The sequence below is a fragment of the Lithobates pipiens genome, unplaced genomic scaffold, assembly GCF_037356315.1.
Source record: "Lithobates pipiens isolate NorthernLeopardFrog02 unplaced genomic scaffold, aLitPip1_a1.2 Scaffold_22, whole genome shotgun sequence".
NCBI classification, from domain to species: domain Eukaryota; kingdom Metazoa; phylum Chordata; class Amphibia; order Anura; family Ranidae; genus Lithobates; species Lithobates pipiens.
In genome coordinates this window covers 140,923,612-140,943,479 of record NW_027507784.1, presented here as the reverse complement: position 1 = coordinate 140,943,479, position 19,868 = coordinate 140,923,612, and the positions used below count along the sequence as shown (strand labels likewise).

Here is a 19,868-nt window from a genome sequence, read left to right as displayed (position 1 = left end):
CCCATGCTGACCTGTGTTCACAGCCAAAAGCATCTACAAGTGGGCATGTGAGTATCAGAACTGGACCATGTTGCAAAGAACAGTGTGTGTGTGTGTGTGTGTGTGTGTGTGTGTGTGTGTGTCCCCATTTTATAGGTTTACATTAGGAATTATTGTTGTAATAAGGTGATCTGTGTCAGTAATAGAACACAGAAAAAGTGTCTATTGCAAAAGACATTGGATTTTTTTTCTCAGCAAAAGTGGAGTTACTCTTTAAGCTGAACAAAGGTGTCTTCACTTTATTTTATAGTCCCGTACCGGTTATTTGTGGCTTTTTTTTCTTGGAAGCTAACACTTTAAAATACCTATTTCCCTATTTATATTTTCTCTATTGACACAGCCCCACCTTTTATCGGGGGGATGGAGGAGAGAAGTAAAGGTGTCCATGCTTTTCAACTGATGTGAAAGGCTGATATACTGATCATATAAAAGATAGTGATGGATATTTGTTCACTTTGTGGTATCTGAAGAGAAATGAGCAAGCGGGTTAGAAAATTTTTTGATGTGGTCATTGTTCATGGGGATGGTGCATTCACAAACTGAATAGCAACCAACTGAAGGAAAACAAAGCTGCCCCCACCAAAAGAAAATATTTACAAGTACAGTTTAAGATTGATCGAAACAGTTGATTGTTTTTTGTGGCCGGCATAACAGCATGTTGGCAAATGGCCCAGTCGCTTAGGAATGCTGACATTGTGGATGATTTACTAAAGGAATATTATTTTTTGCCTCTTTGATTAGTTGGTTAATAGCTGGAGCTTGGATATTTTATATAAATTTTAGATTTTCTGAATCAAGTAAAATATTAACTTTAATAAAATGTCTGAATAGGTTTAAAAAGTTATTGATGGGCAGAGACCTGCAAGGCCTCATGATCATGCACACATTAAGCGAATTTCATCCATCTGAAGGATATTTTTCAGCAATCATTCAGGGTTGAGATAGATTTATGCAGTTGCTTAATTACCTCATGACTTGACAAATTATGGTTAATTACATGAAAATATTAGACCATTTACAAGTCTCCTTTGAGAAAGCGGCACCCAAAGACATTTTGCTTGGCGCATGCCACACATAAAAATTCTTGGCCAGTCTTTTTTTTTTTGTACTTTTCTAATCATTACTGTTTATATCCCTCCACCTTCAGGTGGACATTGGCACTCAAAGTGTAAAGGGGTCTGGCTTTTTTTTACAGTGGTTCATCCTTTTTTTTTTTTTTTTTTTTTTTTTTTTTTTTTTTTGGCAGTGTTCTTAGGCAAGTGATCTTTCTATACTAAAAGGATGTTCACTTTAAATGCATAAATTTGCTCTTTTGGATATGGTGGTCTATATATCCAGATTAGTTACTAGGGGAATCTCTTGGAGGAACTAAACCTGGTCATGGGAATAGTTGTAGGGATCTGCAGGTAACTTGCTCTTGTTTTTAAGCAGTCCCCGTGGGGAGTGCACAGGAGTGGGCCAGCGTGGAAATTCCTTTCTCAGTGCTGGCAAGGACCGATTCATGTACTGGTCTGACAGATCCAAGAATCTGGCTCAAGCAGCCACTTTTGGTGTCTGACAGCCCTTATGAATTCCCCAGAATATCTTCCTGATATGCAGTTCTTAAACAAGCTGTATCATTCATTCAAAGCCCCACATATAATAGAGCCCAAGTCACCTTTTCTGTTATGATTTGACAGTTGATGCAGATTGATTCTGACCGATGCTCCGTGGAAACCTCTGCAGCAATGCCAATGTCCTAATCATTACTGGTTGTTGCTACTGAAGGACATTTAATTTATTTTGTACATGGTTTGTGCTGGGGAAAAACATTTGCATAGAAAATAAACCAAATTTCTTAGGTGTGTGTGTGTATGTATAATCTCTATCAAGTCCTGGGGAAAAAAAGTGTGGGAACTCCCACCCAAAAAAATACTCATATGCACAAACTCTTCAAAAGTGGTATTTTTCATCCAATTTTCATATTGTGTATGAAGCTTAACTGTTAGTACATAAAAAACAATCCTCAACAAACATAAATACGGTAATTCTCTGAATAAACAGCATTCATTCAATTGTGCTGCCATGTGAATATCATGTTGTGATCTTTATTGGGGAATGTTATTTTGTATATAGTGTTTATGTGGTGAGTTTCCTCTTTTCATTGAACAGAGTTTGGATAACACAGGGTTAAACGGAAAGGTCATAAATTAACTGCACATTATCTGGACAGGATGCTTGGGGAGATAGTGATGTGTTCCTGCTTAGGAGATGTATGTTAGCTTGGGGGGCTGCAAACTCTGCAGGGCTCCAACACACTCGCTGCTATTCCAACCCTTCAAATATTTCCACATCTGGGTGCTCTCATATAGCACTGAAGATAGAGGGGGTGGGGGGGGGTCGGGAGATTGGGGGGTGTTCAGTGGGACACACAGAACAAGTATACAGGAGACTTGGGGGGGGGGGGGGGGGGGGCTTGATAGGAGACAGAAAATCGGGGGGTGGGGGGGGGAATATGAGGAGACAGAAAATCAGGAGGGGGCGGTGGAGAGGAGCACATCACAAGAGGTCTGACTAAATACAATCTCTTAGCAGCAGGGACCTGATCTACCCATCAGCTAGCTGTGATTGACAGGTAGATTGAAGCTGTCATGGGGCCCCCTACTGGCAATGCCTGAATGGTCAGGTGTGCGGCACTTACTATTGTGAGCTGTGTCGGTGGCTGCTGGTGTAGCACCTGCCACACAGCTCGCTTACTTCAAAGTCTTGCAGGACAAGGCTGCTAAGGGGAACTGAGTTCCTGTTGTGGAAAAATTACAAGAGGAACTCTGTTCCCATGCGTTCCCGCAGGACTTGAGAAGGTGGTGTGTGTGTGTGTGTGTGTGTGTGTGTGTGTATATATGTGTGTGTGTATATATGTGTGTGTGTGTGTGTATATATATGTGTGTGTGTGTATATATATGTGTGTGTGTGTGTATATATGTGTGTGTGTGTGTATATATGTGTGTGTGTGTGTGTGTATATATATGTGTGTGTGTGTGTGTATATATGTGTGTGTATATATGTGTGTATATGTATATGTATATGTGTGTGTGTGTGTATATATATATGTATATATATATATATATATACACAGAAGCCAATTAACATGCTGGTAAGTTAATTGGCTTCCGTCTAAATTGGCCCCAGTATATGAATGGGAGTTAGGGACCGTAAATTAAGCTCCTTGAGGGTATGGATTGATGTGACTGTACAATGTATATGTAAAGCGCTATAGAAGTACCTAAAAAATTTTTTTTTTTTTTAATATGTATGGTATATTTTATTTTTCAGATATCACCAATTGTTTGTTTGTAGATTACATCAGACCTGTAGTGCCACCTGCTGACCAAATAGTTCCTTACAGTTCCCGCCCCAGATATTTTTAGTACTGTGTTTGAAAGGCAAACAATAAAATCATATTTTTCATATTGGAACATTTATAACTTGCAAATTTGTTTGAGTTTGTCTACCACTTATATGATAAGGCATACTTTTTTCTTTCTTGATTTTAAATTTGAAGTTTGTCTATTCAATTCCATACTCAGACAAAAATCGCAGTCCTTTGAGCATTTTTTGTAATTGGTAAAATGCTGTAATTGCTGAGTATTTTAGCAAATGTATTTTAAAACCTGAAGATTGTGGTTTAGCTGCATGTTTCTCAGTGTTAAAGCCGTTTTTCTAGCCATTGCCAGTAAAATACTCATTTATTGGGTCTGTCGATTGGGATCACCAGCAGAATTTTTGGATTGTAATTTCCTGGATTAGATGATTTCGATCTTTTATATGCCATGCATTTGTGTTTTATGTCACAGCCATTTCGTTTTAGGCTCTATTCACACTTGTATGATGCCAAAGTCATGCTAGTTTTGAGTGCATCTTTGACATGACTTTGATGCGTCTGTGGCTTTGACCACGGATAATGGATAACTGTTGCACAAAACCATTCAGGCTTCATTCACACTTTGGTGTCCAAAGTTGCATGACTGGTCATTCTCCATGTTTTCCAATGATGACTATTCATATGTGTGCGACTTGGTTTCAGTCACTTCAAAGTAGTTCATGAACTATTTTCATGCAACTTCAGGGCCATAGACGTCAATGTTAAAGGAGTTGTAATGGCAGTTATTTTTTATTTTTTTTATTTTTATTTTTTTAATCTTAAGGCATTCTATGCATTAAGAAAAAAAATCTGTGTAGCAGCACCCCTCAATTACTAGCGCGCCTTCTCTCCCTAGCAATGTCCACTATCCCCTCAGCCATCTAGTACACTCCTCCTGATTGGCTGACTTTGACAGCCACAGGAGCCAACAGTGTCGCTGCTCTGTCTCAGCCAGTCAGGGGATGGGGGGGTGAGGCCAGGTCATGGCTGTGTCTGAATGTATAGACGGAGCTCTGACTTGGCTTGGTTGACAACCTGTAGCAAGCTGCTGGCTGAGGGGCACTCTAAGGAGGGAGGGGCTAGGAGCAGCAAAGAGGGACCTGAGAAGAGGAGGATCCGGACTGCTCTGTGCAAAACCAACTGCACAGAGGAGGCAAGTATAACATGTTTTTTTCATTTAAAAGTGAGCCTTTATAATCCCTTTAACCCCTCGAATATTGCCTAAAAGTCGTACCTGAATGTTATACAGTGCAACAGGTGTCCATTATCACTGTTCAAAGTCTATTGAAGTTGCACCAATCCAAAGTATCAATGGCAACTCAGGTGTGACTTTTCTGGATTTTTTTTTTTATTCACCAGTCTCTCCTCTATACTATGAGTTGTGGCCATAGAACAAGTGTCAAACAGGTAAAGTTAAAACTACTTTTCAATACTTGCGTCAGAATAAAAAAAACAAAAAAAAAACAGGAGATCAATCTGTCAGCCAGTTATCTAGCCAGAAGGGGATTTCATGGCAGCTCCATAATGCTGTTTCTCCTGCAGCCCTCACAAAAATTCTATGCCAATGCTGACTTTTTTGAAGTGTTTGCACATCAATGTGTGCTCCCCATATGACTTTTTGGCATTCAGACATTGAGCATTGCATAATTGGAGGGCAGGGTTTGCATGTATGTGTGTAGCATACTCGGCAGTAGCACTACCACATGAAGTGAAAAGGAGTGCTATATGTAAGCGGGATTTATTAAATAAGAACTAGTTCAGCACATCTTAAAGCAGTATTAACCGCTTGCCGACCTGCCGTCGCAGTGGTACTGCATCAGAATGGCACAGGCAGGCGAATCGGCATTGTTGCATTGTGTGTGTGTGTGTTTGTTTTTTTATTTATTTATTTTTTTTTTTTTGTTGTCCCTAGAGGCACACATCCGCTGCTCGACCCCAGAGCCGATGCGAGTGCCCGGCGGTCTCTGACTGCTGGGCTTCTGCGATTGCTCGTAACATGGCGAGAACCTGTGTGTGTGTGTACAGATCCCGGTTCTGAGGGCAGAAGTGAGTCTGTCCATACAGAGTATGAACAGCGATCTGTCATCTCCCCTAGTCAGTCCACTCTCCCCCCCTTCAGTTAGAACATATTGGGGAACACGATTAACCCATTGATCGCCACCCCCTAGTGTTAACCCCTTCACTTCCAGTGACATGTTTACATTAATCAATGCATTTTTACAGCACTGACTGGTGTATTAATGCCAATGCTCCCCAAAACGTGTAAAAATTGTCCGCTGTATTCGCCATAATGTCGCAATCATGATAAAATCGCAGATCACTGCCATTGCTAGTGAAAAAAAAATGCCCTAAAGATATCCCCTATTTTGTGGACGCTATAACATTTGCGCAAACCAATCAATATACGCTTATTGCGATTATTTTTGTTATGTAGAAAAATACATATAGGCCTAAACTGAGAAATTTGCTTTCTTAAAAAAAAAAAAAAAAAAAAAAAATTATTTTAGCAAGAAGTACAAAATATTGTGTGGGTTTTTATTTTATTTTGTTTTTGGTTGCTTTTTTTTGTTAGCGCAAAAAAACTGCAGAGATGATCAAATACCACCAAAAGAAAACTCTATTTGTGGGAAAAAGGACGTTGATTTTGTTTGGGTAGAACGTTGCACGACCGCACAATTGTTGGTTAAAGCAACATGAAAGAAGAAACACAAGTGCTCTGGTCAGGAGGGGGGGTATAATCTTCTGGGGCTGAAGTGGTTAAACTCCAAACCAAATGTAATAGCGGCTTACCAATCGGATGTGGTGGCTGCATTTTGTTTTTCTTAGGCCCCTTTCACACGGGACGGATCAGTAATGATCCACCCCGTGATGATCCGCTTGCTCATCTGCAGACACCCGCTATCCCATAGGAATGCATGTATGTCCGTATTTCATCCGCACACGGATGGATGAAATACGGACATGCTGTCCGCATGTGTGAAAAGGGCCTTAGGCCATTTTCCCCTCTGTTTCCACCTGGTGATATGGCCAGTAACACACCACCTGTATTAGATTGCCCCCATTCTGGATGGAGCATAGGGGGCCTTTAACCACTACAATACAGGGCACTTTCGCCCCCTTCCTTCCCAGCCCAATTTTCAGCTTTAATCACTCTCGCACTTTCAATGACAATTGCGCGGTCATGCTACACTTTACCCAAATGAAATTTTTATCATTTTGTTTGCACAAATAGAGCTTTATTTTGGTTGTATTTATTCACGACTCCGTTTTATTTTTTGTGATATAAGCGCGAAAATTTGGAAAAAAAAAACTATTTTCTATTTTAAAAAATCCAATAAAATCAAATTTTGTCATAAATTTAAGCCAAAATGTATTCTGCTACATGTTTTTGGTAAAAAAAAATTCCGTTAAGTGTATAATAATTGGTTTGTGTGATCACGGACAGTATAGAAAGACTGGTTCGGGGTGATGGACAACAGTAATTCACTAACCACTCATTACAACCAAGGTATGCAGAATACCATCTCTGAATGCACAACACATCGAACCTTGAAGCAGATGGGCTACAGCAGAAGACCACACCGGGTGCCACACCTGTCTCACATCTTATGGCTACTTCCAGTGGGATAATGCACCATGTCACAAAGCTCAAATCATCTCAAACTGTTTCCTTGAACATGACGATGCGTTCACTGTACTCCAATGGGCTCCATAGTCACCATATCTTAATCCAATAGAACAAGGGTTCTCAACTCCAGTCCTCAAGTACCCACAACAGGTCATGTTTTCAAGCTTTCCATTACTTTGCACATGTAATTTGCTCAGTTTCACTGCCTTAGTAATTATCACAAAGGCAGTGAAACTGAGCAAATCACCTGCGCAAAGTAATGGAAAGCTTTAAAACATGACCTGTTGTGGGTACTTGAGGACTGGAGTTGAGAAACGTTGCAATAGAGAACCTTTGGGATGTGGTGGAAGATTTGCATCATGGATGTGCAGCCAACAAATCTGCATGACACTGCATGACACTGCATGACACTGCATGACACTGCATGACACTGCATGACACTGCATGACACTGCATGACACTGCATGACACTGCATGACACTGCATGACACTGCATGACACTGCATGACACTGCATGACACTGCATGACACTGCATGACACTGCATGACACTGCATGACACTGCATGACACTGCATGACACTGCATGACACTGCATGACACTGCATGACACTGCATGACACTGCATGACACTGCATGACACTGCATGACACTGCATGACACTGCATGACACTGCATGACACTGCATGACACTGCATGACACTGCATGACACTGCATGACACTGCATGACACTATCATGTCAGTATGGATCAAAATCTCTGAAAGTTTCCAACACCTTATTGCATCTATGCCTCAAAGAATTAAGGCAGTTCTGATGGCAAAAGAGGGGGTTTAACTTGGGGCTAGCAAGGTGTACCTAATAAAGTGGTCAGTGTGTGTATGTGTAATTCTAATGGATCTTCACATACCAAGTTTGGAAACGTCAAGATAATTCAGATTAGCAGGAATCATCTAGAAATAATAGTCAATGTGGAAATTAATATAATGTAAATGTTAACCATAGATGTTTTAATTGGTGCCCACTCCCATTGGAAAATTTTATTTTGGAGTGCAGTAGTGGAATGTTTATGCATGCTCCAACACTACATATTTTAACAGCATGCCAATTTTTTTAAAATGACCTTTAACAGGTTTCTAACGTTAAAACTATGCTTTGTTTTGGATAGTTTCTAAATTTTTCAATAAAGCCATAAATGGATATGTAATTGAAGAAACAGTTTAAAGATGTATTGTCAAATGCCCAACATTCTTCATGAAAGAGTGTGGGTTGTTTTTTTTTTTTTTTTTTTTTGTCAGATTCACCTAATAACTGGACAATAAAAGATTCAAATTCCAGAAAATGTTGGCACGGTCTCAGCTTTATTAAATAGGTTTTGGATACTCTTTACTCATAAACGTAAACATTTTTAAACATAATATGCCGTATAGAACAGCTACATTATTTTTTATCATGATTCATTGGGGTCCCCTTCAAATGCAATTCCCCTGCAGCTTCACCTACCTTGATGCAGGGGTTACCAGTGCTCACCTTATCGATCTCTGTAACCAGTGGATTCCCTCCAGCATTCTTGTGTGGCACTGTTAGACACTCTAATTGCCTTTTAATGTTGTACATCCAGACGGTTGAATTTCTTTTTAACCTTTTTTTTTTTTTCTTTTTTTTTTTTTAACATGTTTTAGTATTTTTCATTTCTATCTCTAAGGAACAAAAGTGGAGTCTCTGCATGTGCCAGCAAAGGTTCAGCTTTCTGCTGGAAACTATGGGTCATTACCACTTCCTCTTCAAAGACAGAAGTTGAGCACATGTCAGATTTAGAAAGAGAATTTCAGATTGATTTTAACCTTTTTAGGCTGGGTTCACATATGCGCACGCAGTGGCTCACAGCAGGGTCTGGTGCGTCCTCCTTCATGGTTTCAGGTCCGATTTCAGCCCAAATGTTTGACTGAATTCGGACCTGAAATGGGCCAAGACACACAGGGTTTCTATGCAAATCGCACCAGCGATCGCTGTAGAGATATGTGAGCTGGCTCCAATGAGAGACGGTCACAATCTCCTGCTGTGCGAATTCCATGCATCCAGATTGCACTAGTGGGAACCCAGCCTCAAATTGTTCCCATAGACTGCTACAGCCTTTGTTTTTATACCTTGTTAAAATGCGCCGTACACATAGACAAATGGCTAATTTCAGCTGCACCGGTCTCCTAAACCTTCTGGTTTTGTTCTCTTGTCAGCTCTCATGTGCAGTTGATGTCCAAATTCTTCAATCTGTAAGTGTTAGTCTCTTAGACCAACTCTCGATAATATTTAACTAGGATGCTACCGGCTGCAAACCCTTCCCAGTTTGCAAGGTTATCACCTTGTGTTTTTTTGTTTTTTGAAGTTCTACCAAGCAGATAATCAGGGCTCATCTCTTGGAAGTTCTGACAGTCTAACAATTCCTGTGTTCCTTAATCAAAGAGAAATTACATTTTTTTTTTTTTCCTCCCCTAGCTGTAGAACCCAATGAGGGGGCCTTCCCATTATTTTTCATATTACCTTTGTTACAATACTTGGGTGTGATGGTTGTGGGCAGGGTTTGCTGTGCTGGCCATTTCTTAAGGTGCCATAACACAAGTCTAAATTCAAATGCCCTTAAAAGGGCTCCAAGAAATACAATGCCTTGCGAAAGTATTCGGCCCCCTTGAACTTTTCAACCTTTTGCCACATTTCAGGCTTCAAACATAAAGATATAACACTTTTATTTTTTGTCAAGAATCACCAACAAGTGGGACACAATTGTGAAGTGGAACGAAATCTATTGGATTTTTGAAACTTTTTTTTTTTTAACTAATAAAAAAAATGAAAAGTGGGGTGTGCAAAATTATTCGGCCCCCTTGCGTTAATACTTTGTAGAGACACCTTTTGCTGCGATTACAGCTGCAAGTCACTTGGGGAATGTCGCTATCAGTTTTGCACATCGAGAGACTGAAATTCTTGCCCATTCTTCCTTGCAAAACAGCTCGAGCTCAGTGAGGTTGGATGGAGAGTGTTTGTGAACAGCAGTTTTCAGCTCTTTCCACAGATTCTCAATTGGATTCAGGTCTGGACTTTGACTTGGCTATTCTAACACCTGAATACGTTTATTTGTGAACCATTCCTTTGTAGATTTTGCTGTATGTTTGGGATCATTGTCTTGTTGGAAGATGAATCTCCGTCCCAGTTTCAGGTCTTTTGCAAACTCCAACAGGTTTTCATCCACAATGGTCCTGTATTTGGTTGCATCCATCTTCCCCCCCTCAATTTTAACCATCTTCCCTGTCCCGGCTGAAGAAAAGCAGGCCCAAACCATGATGCTGCCACCACCATGTTTGACAGTGGGGATGGTGTGTTGAGGGTGATCAGCTGTGTTGCTTTTACGCCAAACATATCGTTTTGCATTGTGGGCAAAAAGTTCGATTTTGGTTTCATCTGACCAGAGCACCTTCTTCCACATGTTTGTCTCCCAGGTGGCTTGTGGCAAACGTTAGACGAGACTTTTTATGGATATCTTTTGAGAAATGGCTTTCTTCTTGCCACTCTTCCATAATGGCCAGATTTGTGCAGTGTACGACTGATTGTTGTCCTATGGACAGACTCTCCCACCTCAGCTGTAGTTCTCTGCAGTTCATCCAGAGTGATCATGGGCCTCTTGGCTGCATCTCTGATCAGTCTTCTTCTTGCCTGAGCTGAAAGTTTAGAGGGACGGCCAGGTCTTGGTAGATTTGCAGTGGTCTGATACTCCCATTTCAAAATGATCGCTTGCACAGTGCTCCTTGGGATGTTTAAAGCTTGGGAAATCTTTTTGTATCCAAATCCGGCTTTAAACTTCTCCACAACAGTATTACGGACCTGCCTGGTGTGTTCCTTGGTCTTCGTGATGCTCTCTGCGCTTTCAACAGAACCCTGAGACTATCACAGAGCAGGTGCATTTATACAGAGACTTGATTACACACAGGTGGATTCTATTTATCACCATCAGTCATTTAGGACAACATTGGATCATTCAGAGATCCTCGCTGAACTTCTGGAGTGAGTTTGCTGCACTGAAAGTAAAAAGGCTGAATAATTTTGCACGCACCACTTTTCAGTTTATTTGCTAAAAAAGTTTAAAATATCCAATAGATTTCGTTCCACTTCACAATTGTGTCCCACTTGTTGGTGATTCTTCACAAAAAATTTAAATTTTATATCTTTGTTTGAAGCCTGAAATGTGGCAAAAGGTTGAAAAGTTCAAGGGGGCCGAATACTTTCGCAAGGCACTGTAGATTTTATAGTGAATAAAATACTCCTTTACGTTTTTATGTATTATATTTTCCCTGTAAAACTTTAAAACTTGATTTTTAGTATGTTGCTACCTTGCAAAAATGGTCAGGGAAGGCCGATTTGGGTAATGCTTTTGGTATTTGTGTATCCAACAAACAATAGGCAGATACCTTGGTATATACAAGCAAACTGAGATGGTGGTGTTTTATCATGTGTTGGTATACTGCAGTTTTCAATGTTGGCATTCTACCTCACTGAGGATCTGTGCAATCTCACTATATGTAAAATGGTATTGAATCAGCCAGCTCTTCTGTGGTCTGTAGAAGAGGATTACTGCTCTAGAGCCATCTGCTGTCAAATTCCAAAAATAGATTTCTTATTTTATTTCTTTTTATCTTCTTGTAGGCTACGCTTGCTTGAACGCCTTTTGAAAACCGGACCTACCTGAAAAATTTGCAGGTGTGTATTTTTTTATTTTTATTTTTTCCCCCCTCTGTTTTACACTTTGCTATCGCATTTTATTTGTTGGTATTTATAAATGTTAACTTTTTTTTATTTAAACTTCTGAAATTAAGAGCAGGTTCACACAGGGGCGACGCGACTTTCAGCACGACTTTTGGAGGCAACTTGGACATGGCTTGGGGCGACTTACAACACGACTTTAAGTCACCCCAGGCCAGGCGACTTTTGCCGTGGCCAATCAGAGAATGAGCTCTGAAGAGGGAACTCCACGCCAAATAAAAAAAAAAAAATGGCATGGCTTCCCCCTCCGAGAGCATATCAGGCCCTTAGGTCTGGTATGGATTCTAGGGGGAACCCCCTACGCCAAAAAAATGGCGTGGTGGGTCCCCCTGATCCATACCAAACCCTTATCCGAGCATGCTACCCGGCACCCCCCCCTCCTGAGCCGTACCAGGCCACGTGCCCTCAACATGGGGGGTGCCTTGGGCAAGGGCGGGCCTCGCCCCCAGGTCCCGGCCCCCCCCACCCTATGTGAATGAGTATGGGGTACAATGTACCCCTACCCTTTCACCTGTGAAAAAAAAGTACAAAAAAACACAACACACAAGGGTTAAAATAGTTTATTGCACAGCTCCGGGGTTCTTCTCGCCGGACTTCTCCGCTATCTTCTGCTAGCTCTTTTACTAGCGGAGGAGCCCGGCTTTCTTCTTCACCGCCGCCCTTTTCTTCCGACCTCGGGGGTCTTGTCCCCCCCCCTCTTCAAGGGGTCTTGTCCCCCCTCTTCAGTTCTCCTTGCCGCGCCGCCGCGCCTTCTAGCTCTTTTACAAGTGGTGGCCCGGTCTTCTGTCGCCGTCTTCTGTTCTTCTCTTATGTTGCCACATCGCTGCCTCCGGTCACAATGGCAGGTACGCGGCGCACGGCGACTTGTATAGGGACATCACCGGATGATGTCCCCGCCCATTATGTCAGAGGATACTGGGACTGACATCATAATGGGCGGGGACATCATCCCGTCATGTCCCTATATGTCGCCCCCCCCGCCCGCAGACCCTGACGACCAACGGCCAGGGTTGTCGGGAAGAGGCCCTTGTCGTCATCGACAAGGTGCTTTTGGGGTGGGGCCCCCCCTTCCCCAAGGCACCCCTCATGTTAAGGGCATGCAGCCTGGTACGGCTCAGGAAGGGGCGGGAGCGCTCGCTCGTCCCCACCCCCTTTCCTGGCTGGCCGGGTAGCGTGCTCGGATGAGGGTCTGGTATGGATCTGGGGGGGGGGGGGGCCCCACGCCGTTTTTCCGGCGTAGGGGTTCCCCTTAGAATTCATACCAGACCTAAGGGCCTGGTATGCTCTCGGAGGGGGAACCCACGCCAAATTTTTTTAAATACATTTGGCGTGGAGTTCCCTCTTGAGAGCTGATAATTCTGTGAGTCGCCTCCGTGTAGACGGAGATCCAACTTGGAGGCGACCTCCATTAAAATCAATGGGTACCAGTCGCCTACAAGTCAGATTGAAGTAGTACAGGAACCTTTTCTGAAGTCGGAGCGACTAAAGTAGTGTGCATTAAGACGGCTTTCATTCACTTACATTGATTTTTACGTTGTCCGACCTGAGGCGACTAGGGGTGACCTGAAGTCAGATCTGAGTCGCCCCTGTGTGAACCGGCTCTAAGGGTCACCTCCCCAAAATGTTCCTGTAGATGCTGCATGGTGGGGTGTGTGGATTTATATTGCGGATGCACCGAAAATTTTTTTTTTTTTTTTTGGTGCCGATACCGAAAATAAATCTTCCTTGATCCCGAATACCGAAACAGCACCGATACCGAAATTGACTGTTTTTTAAAAAAAAAATGTTTATACAGGAGATGGTCAGAGACTGGGGACATGGTACAGGAGATCAATGCAGCCTACCAGTGCCTGTCATGTAGCCTGCCTGTGCCTCTCCAGTGCATAAAAACACACACACATAAATAAAACATGCACAGATATAAAACGCGCCCATATATATTTACACATCGGCTGAGGAGCCATATGCAGCCACCGCTGGGGAGAAGGGGACTTTACAGCAAGACCCCACGGGCTGCCTGCAGCATGGGTGGGGAGGGAGGGGAGGAGGAGAGAGTAAAGACAGAATGACACCCCTGTGATGGGCAGCACCGGGGACGGGGCCAAGCCCCGCCCAATTTTCGGCACCAGTATTGGCAAAAATCTTCTTTAGGCTTTTTGCCGAAAGAGCCATTTTCGGCGATATGTTTCGGTGGCCGAAATTTCGGTGCATCCCTATGTATATTATATTATATATTGAAAGCCTTGCCACAATAAACCTAGTACAAATTATCTGAATATATCGCTTTTGAATCTATCATACAATGGTTGTATATACACAGCTTTCATAAGCGGCTCATAACCGTTCATCTGATATTATCCAAAGGGACAAACACATTTTCTCGTACTGTTTTTTTTATTCCAAAATACAATACATCACTTCCGAAGTTGTATTCTGTCATACGAGAATTTTTGTAATTTGAGCAATCCTTTTTTTTTTTTTTTTTTTTGTTTCATTCATTGACGATCACAGCATTTTCATCTTGACCTTAGGTTTATATCGCCACTTTTTGGGAGAAGACTAGGCAAAAAGTGTTAAACAGCAACACTTGCATAACTCCTCACACTGCATCCAGCAGCTCCATTTTTTTTCTGCGTAGTGTAGAAGGACCTGGCTCCCGGTGGGACCATTGGTCCTGGGAATCTTTTATTTATTCTGCATTTTTGATTCCTTTTGATCTACAATCAACAGTCGGGCTGAGTGACAGGCTGGATAATATAGATCCTTGTATTCTCCCCAGCCTGGCCATTGAGCATGAGCAGGCCCTAGCTACGAGCTGGGTTGGCCACAACATGCCCCGTCTGATCCAGGGGCGGCCGATGAGCTATATGCTCCAGGGCACACATGACCTGGCTACTGCTGTCTGTGTCAGTGTGCCATGGCTGGCAGCCACCCCGTACTGCTCGGGATGGTTCTGTGTGTGGAATGCATCCAGCAGTCCCTGCAGGAGGTGTAAGTATGGTTCCACCTGTCGGCAGGATGGAGCAGCTGGGCATTCCCCGTTAACTAAGGGGTCTCTTACTCTCCCTTCTGTCCCGTCCTGCTATGGGCCACTGTGTGACTGGGCACATGGAGGTGCGGTGCACATACCTGGCCGGGGGTCCTCCGGGGGGGGGGTGGGGGGGGTCGCTGAGTGTTGGGGGTGCGCTCGTCCTCTTCCTGTTTCTGGGCCATGGTGGGTTGTTTGTGCTCTGTGTGACATGTGGGGAGGCCGCCGTGCGCTGCGGCCATTTTTTTTTTTTTTCTGTAGCCACAGCCAGTTTTTGCCTTTCAGCCACTTTCTGGTAGTTTGGTGGCCATTTTCTCTGCACCCTCAGATGTTTTTGCTGAAGTGGCTGGCGGACATTTTCTAGTAGCCTCAGGTAGTTTTGCCTCTATCCTTGGGTGCTTGTTTCCTTCTAGAACGGCGTGCTTTTCAAACACGCCTCCTGGATGACACAGGAGAGAGCGGACAGCAGCAGCACAGTGCAGTACCTGGGTCAGGGTGGTGAGTCCTGCAGGGGTCCCCTCAGTCTGTGACAGCTAGGAGGGTGGACATTTTTTTACTTGCCTTAGGTCCCTAAGTGGTGACAGGCGAGTGTGGGTGAGCATGGCATCGGAAGCTGGCGCTTCTTCCCCAGATATCCCTGTTATTGCAACTGGTTCCCCTGCACCTGCAGTGCCTATGGACGCAGTCCTGGAGGCCTTTGTTGCCAGGGTGGAAGCGACGGGCGCAAGGGGGTAAAAAACGCCCCCCTCCCCCCCCACTGTCTTCTGGGGAAAGCTCTGATTCAGACTCGGGCTCTGATGTGACAGACGGCCCCTGTTCTGATGTATCAGAGGATGCGGACCAGGACCATTCAGACAGTGAGGATGACTCTGTGTCCGGGTCAGAGCAGGGAAAGGCGTTTGTAGATGCACTTATTACAGCAATGCAGGATACCCTAAAAATGGCGGATACATCGGGGGCATCTACAGAGGTGTGTATCCCTTTTTGGGTCCTACAAGCTGGCCCGTGTGGCTACGTTTTTTTTTTTTTTTTTTTTTTTTCCTTACCCAACTTATTTTGATAAGTTTATTTATAAGGAGTGGGGAAAACTGCAGCAGGCCTTTTCAGTCTCGAAATGCATGGCTATGCGTTACCCCTTTTGAGGAGAGTTTCTTGAAGAAATGGACATTTCCGATTGATTCCCCGGTATCCAGGTTAAATAAGGTAACCACGATTCAAGGGCCGAGGCGGTTGCCAGGTCCATTTTTACGGTGGTGGGGTCAGCAATGCAGCCAGTGTTAAGTCGCAGATGCTTACTGAATGGGCAAAATTGTGGCACTGTGAGTTGAAGAATCAACAGGCTTCTCAGGTCTGCATGGAGCTGGCAAACCAGTTGGTGTAGGGCCTTCAGTATGTCTGTGATGTGGCCTTATGGCCCCCTTGCTCTCTAGAGCCTCTGTATCAGCAGTAGTGCTACGTCGCCTGATTTGGCTGAAATGCTGGTCTGCGGACCAGGCATCTAAGAAAGCACTGGCAGACTTGCCCTTCCAGGGATAGAGGCTATTTGGTGCCTCACAGGATGGTATTAAGAATGTTACTGGGGGTAAGAGTATGTTGCTCCCACAGTCCAGAAAAGGGAAGGAGCCACGCTGTAGTCAAGGGCCCTGCTTTTCCGATCAGAAGCAGATTTTTTTTTCCGCCTGGGTTGGCAGATGAGCATTTCTAGTCCTACAAGGTGCCGACTCTCTCGGGTGGTCTCCTTCGGGAGTTTGCAGATGGACCAGTGGGTCTGCGAACTGGTTTCCTCAGGCTACAAGTGTGTGTGTGTGTGTGTGTGTGTGTGTGTTTGTTTTTTTTTCCTTCAACTTCTTCCGACTCATTGGGAGGCCTGTTTGGGGTAGTACAGGACCTGCTGCTGCGTGGGTTGATAGTACCTGTATTGACGCCTGAAAGGTTTCAGGGATTCTACTCCAATCTGTAGTCCCAAAGGAAGGGGTCCATCTGGTCCTGACCTCAAGGCCCTCAACAGCTTTGTGACGGTACAAAGGCTCACTCAGTGGCTGCTGCACTCTATCTGGGATTTTCTGGCATCCTTGGACATCAAGGGCGCATACTTGCATGTCCCCATATGCATCAAGCATCAGAGGTTTCTGCGGTCAGGCGTGTACTACCAATTTGTAGTACTCGCCTGACCGCAAATCGCAGAGACCACCTATGCCTGATGCATATGGGCACATGCAAATTCGGCACCAAGGTGCTAGCCCCAGTTTTGGCTTTGCTAAGGCGGCAAGGGATCGCAATCGTGAGTTATCATGGATTAGGGAGGATGTGGCAATCGCAATGCAAACTCTCCAGGAGTTTGGTTGCGTACTGAACCTACAGAAGTTTGTGTTAGTGCCAACTCAATGCCTGAAGTACCTGGGCCTGCTTCTGGACTCCTCGGGGAGAGAGTCTTTCTCCCTTCGGACAAGATGCAGACTCTTTAAGCTGCACTGAAGTTGTTGGTGTCCCACAGGTGGTCGTCACTGCTTTTGGCTGAGAGACCTGGGTCTCATGGTAGCCACTTTCCAATCAGTACCATATGCTCCTTTCCACACGAGTCTTGCAAAAGGAAATCCTGTCAATGGGACTAATCTTGGTTCTCCCTGGATTGGGCATCCGGTCAGGATCCAGTTGGGCAACAACCATTGAGGAACAAGGAGCTCAGCTGCAGCACTGGAGGTCGCTCACACCCTACTGTGGGCAGAGCGGTGCATGCCGGCTCTGTCGGCCATGTACATCCCTGGTGTAGAAAACTGGCAAGCAGACTACCCAAGTCGTCAGATGCTGGAACCAAGGGGAATGGCCGCTACATCCGGGTGTATTTCAGCTCCTTTGTCTAAGGTGGGGCACGCCAAATGTGGATCTCCTGGCTTCTCGACTCAATCGAAAGGTACAGAGGTTTGTGGCTAGGTAAAAGGATCCCTGGGCTCACGTGACTGACATGTTGGTGGCTCCATGGGGGCATTATTGGCTGATACATGTTTTTTCCCCCTCTCAAACTTCTATCATGTCTGCTTTGCAGAGTGGAGGCAGAGGGGATTCAGGTAATTCTGATTGCCCCAGATTGGCCTTGGCGTCCATGGAATGCCGACATAGTACGACATGTTCCTTGTCAACTGCCGATGCAAGAGGACCTTCTGTCGCAAGGTCCAATACTTCATCCTGCTTTTACTGTCACTGGCTTTAACTGCATGGCAGCGACCTGGTCGTCTGTTCACACTTTCACAAAATTTTACAAGGTTGATGTGAGCACATCTTCGGGTGCAAGGTTTTGCAGGCAGATGTTTAACCTCCCTGGCAGTATGATTCATTCTGGTTTTAGGTGCTGAAAGCGGTACAATTATTTTGCGTGGAAATTTGGCGTTTTATATTGTAGTCCTGTTATTCTTAGGAATAACTCTCTTAATTCTGTTCAAACCAGTCTAGTAGATCCCGGGTATGAAAGTTTATAATATAATAAAGAATAATAAAAATCAATAATGTAATCAAATCCTAAAACACTGAAAAAGGGACACTTTTTGGTTGCTGTGGACAATCTCCAAATTTCAGGCAGAAAAAACAGTATTTATAATATAAGTGCATGCAGGGCATTGCACAGACCACTAGGGACAAAGGTGGTGTGTAATTTTTTTAATACAGTACTGTAATCTAAGATTACAGTACTGTGTTTTTGTCTTTTGACTTTTTTGAATTTGGTGCTGATCTCCGCTCCCGCGCGCCGTAACGTCGCAGGGAACGGAGCTCGGCGGCATTCGGCACTGTGTGAATCGAGCGGAGGACATCGCCGGATCCAGGGGACAAGGTAAGTAACTCTCCCTGTGTCCTCCCTGCAGCCAGCGATGCGATCCAGAGTCTGGCTCGGGGTTACCGCTCGTGGTGCTGAAATCTCAACCCGAGCTTGGGATTACCGCTAGGAAGGTTAAGGTTGCATCTCCTCCGTTGAGGAGCTCTGGTTATGGGTGGAGTTGTTTTCTTGCTGTTCCCACCCCTCATTTCTCGGACACAGCATCTTCATCTTGACCTTAGGGACGTCCCCAAGCGGTGTCAGTCAATGAAAGAGAAAATAGGATTTTTTTACTCGCCGTAAAATCCTTTTCTCTGAAGTTCATTGACGGACACAGCACCCACTCCTCCTATTTATGTTTGTACTGCTTTTGATGTACTGAGCTGCTGGATGCAGTGTGAGGTGTTATAGCCAGTAGGACCGACCCCATGGGTGGTAATGTGCAAGTGCTGTTTTTAACACTTTCTGTCTAGTCCTTTCCTAAAGAGGTGACATAACCCTAAGGTCAAGATGAAGATGCTGTGTCCGTCCAATGAACTTCAGAGAAAAGGATTTTACGGTGAGTATGAAAATCCTATTTTTATCATTTTATGATATGTAGACTAGCGTGTAAAGAGAATTCGTCCCATATCCTCGTGTATAAGGCTTATGGCTTTGTGTCCAGTGGCTGACTAGAATAACTGGTGTCCACCTGCAGTTAAAGTATAAAAAATACAGGGTAGTAACTAGGTATGGTAGGATAAAAAGCAGTGTGGGAATAGGGGTGAGGTGGAGGAATCCATTTGTGATTTAAAAACAAAACAAAACAAACTTTATCCTTTTTTGAAGGACTAGCATTCCCAACCCTATGAGCAATTCTATTCTATGTTCCAAGAATTTTCTAAAAATAAACACTTGTAGTGTAAGAATGTTGAGCAGGATTGTCCATTTTGTAAAATGAAAAAAAATAAGCTTATGCACACCTGAGTGCTAAACATGGATACACAATACAAGTATGGAAGTGCCCAAATATGATTGAGCAGCATCAGAAAGAGTAGCTGGACTTCAGGCTGAAGCTAGGAATATTGCTGATGGGTGGAATGAGTTAAGGGTTTAGGAAGCCGTGAAGTTTTTCATGGTTTAAACCAATTGGAATGTTAATACCGTACTAATGTGCTTATTTTTT

General features: G+C 43.9%; 1 protein-coding gene across 2 annotated transcripts in view; it reads left to right on the top strand.

The window, feature by feature from the left end:
* ADARB1 (adenosine deaminase RNA specific B1) overlaps positions 1–19,868 on the top strand; it is a 244,601-nt gene that overhangs the window by 43,023 nt on the left and 181,710 nt on the right. For both annotated transcript variants that reach the window (XM_077448405.1, XM_077448406.1), the window contains exon 2: positions 11,754–11,807. The gene's annotated coding sequence lies outside the window, so the exon portion shown is untranslated. The remainder of the gene's footprint in view (positions 1–11,753; positions 11,808–19,868) is intronic.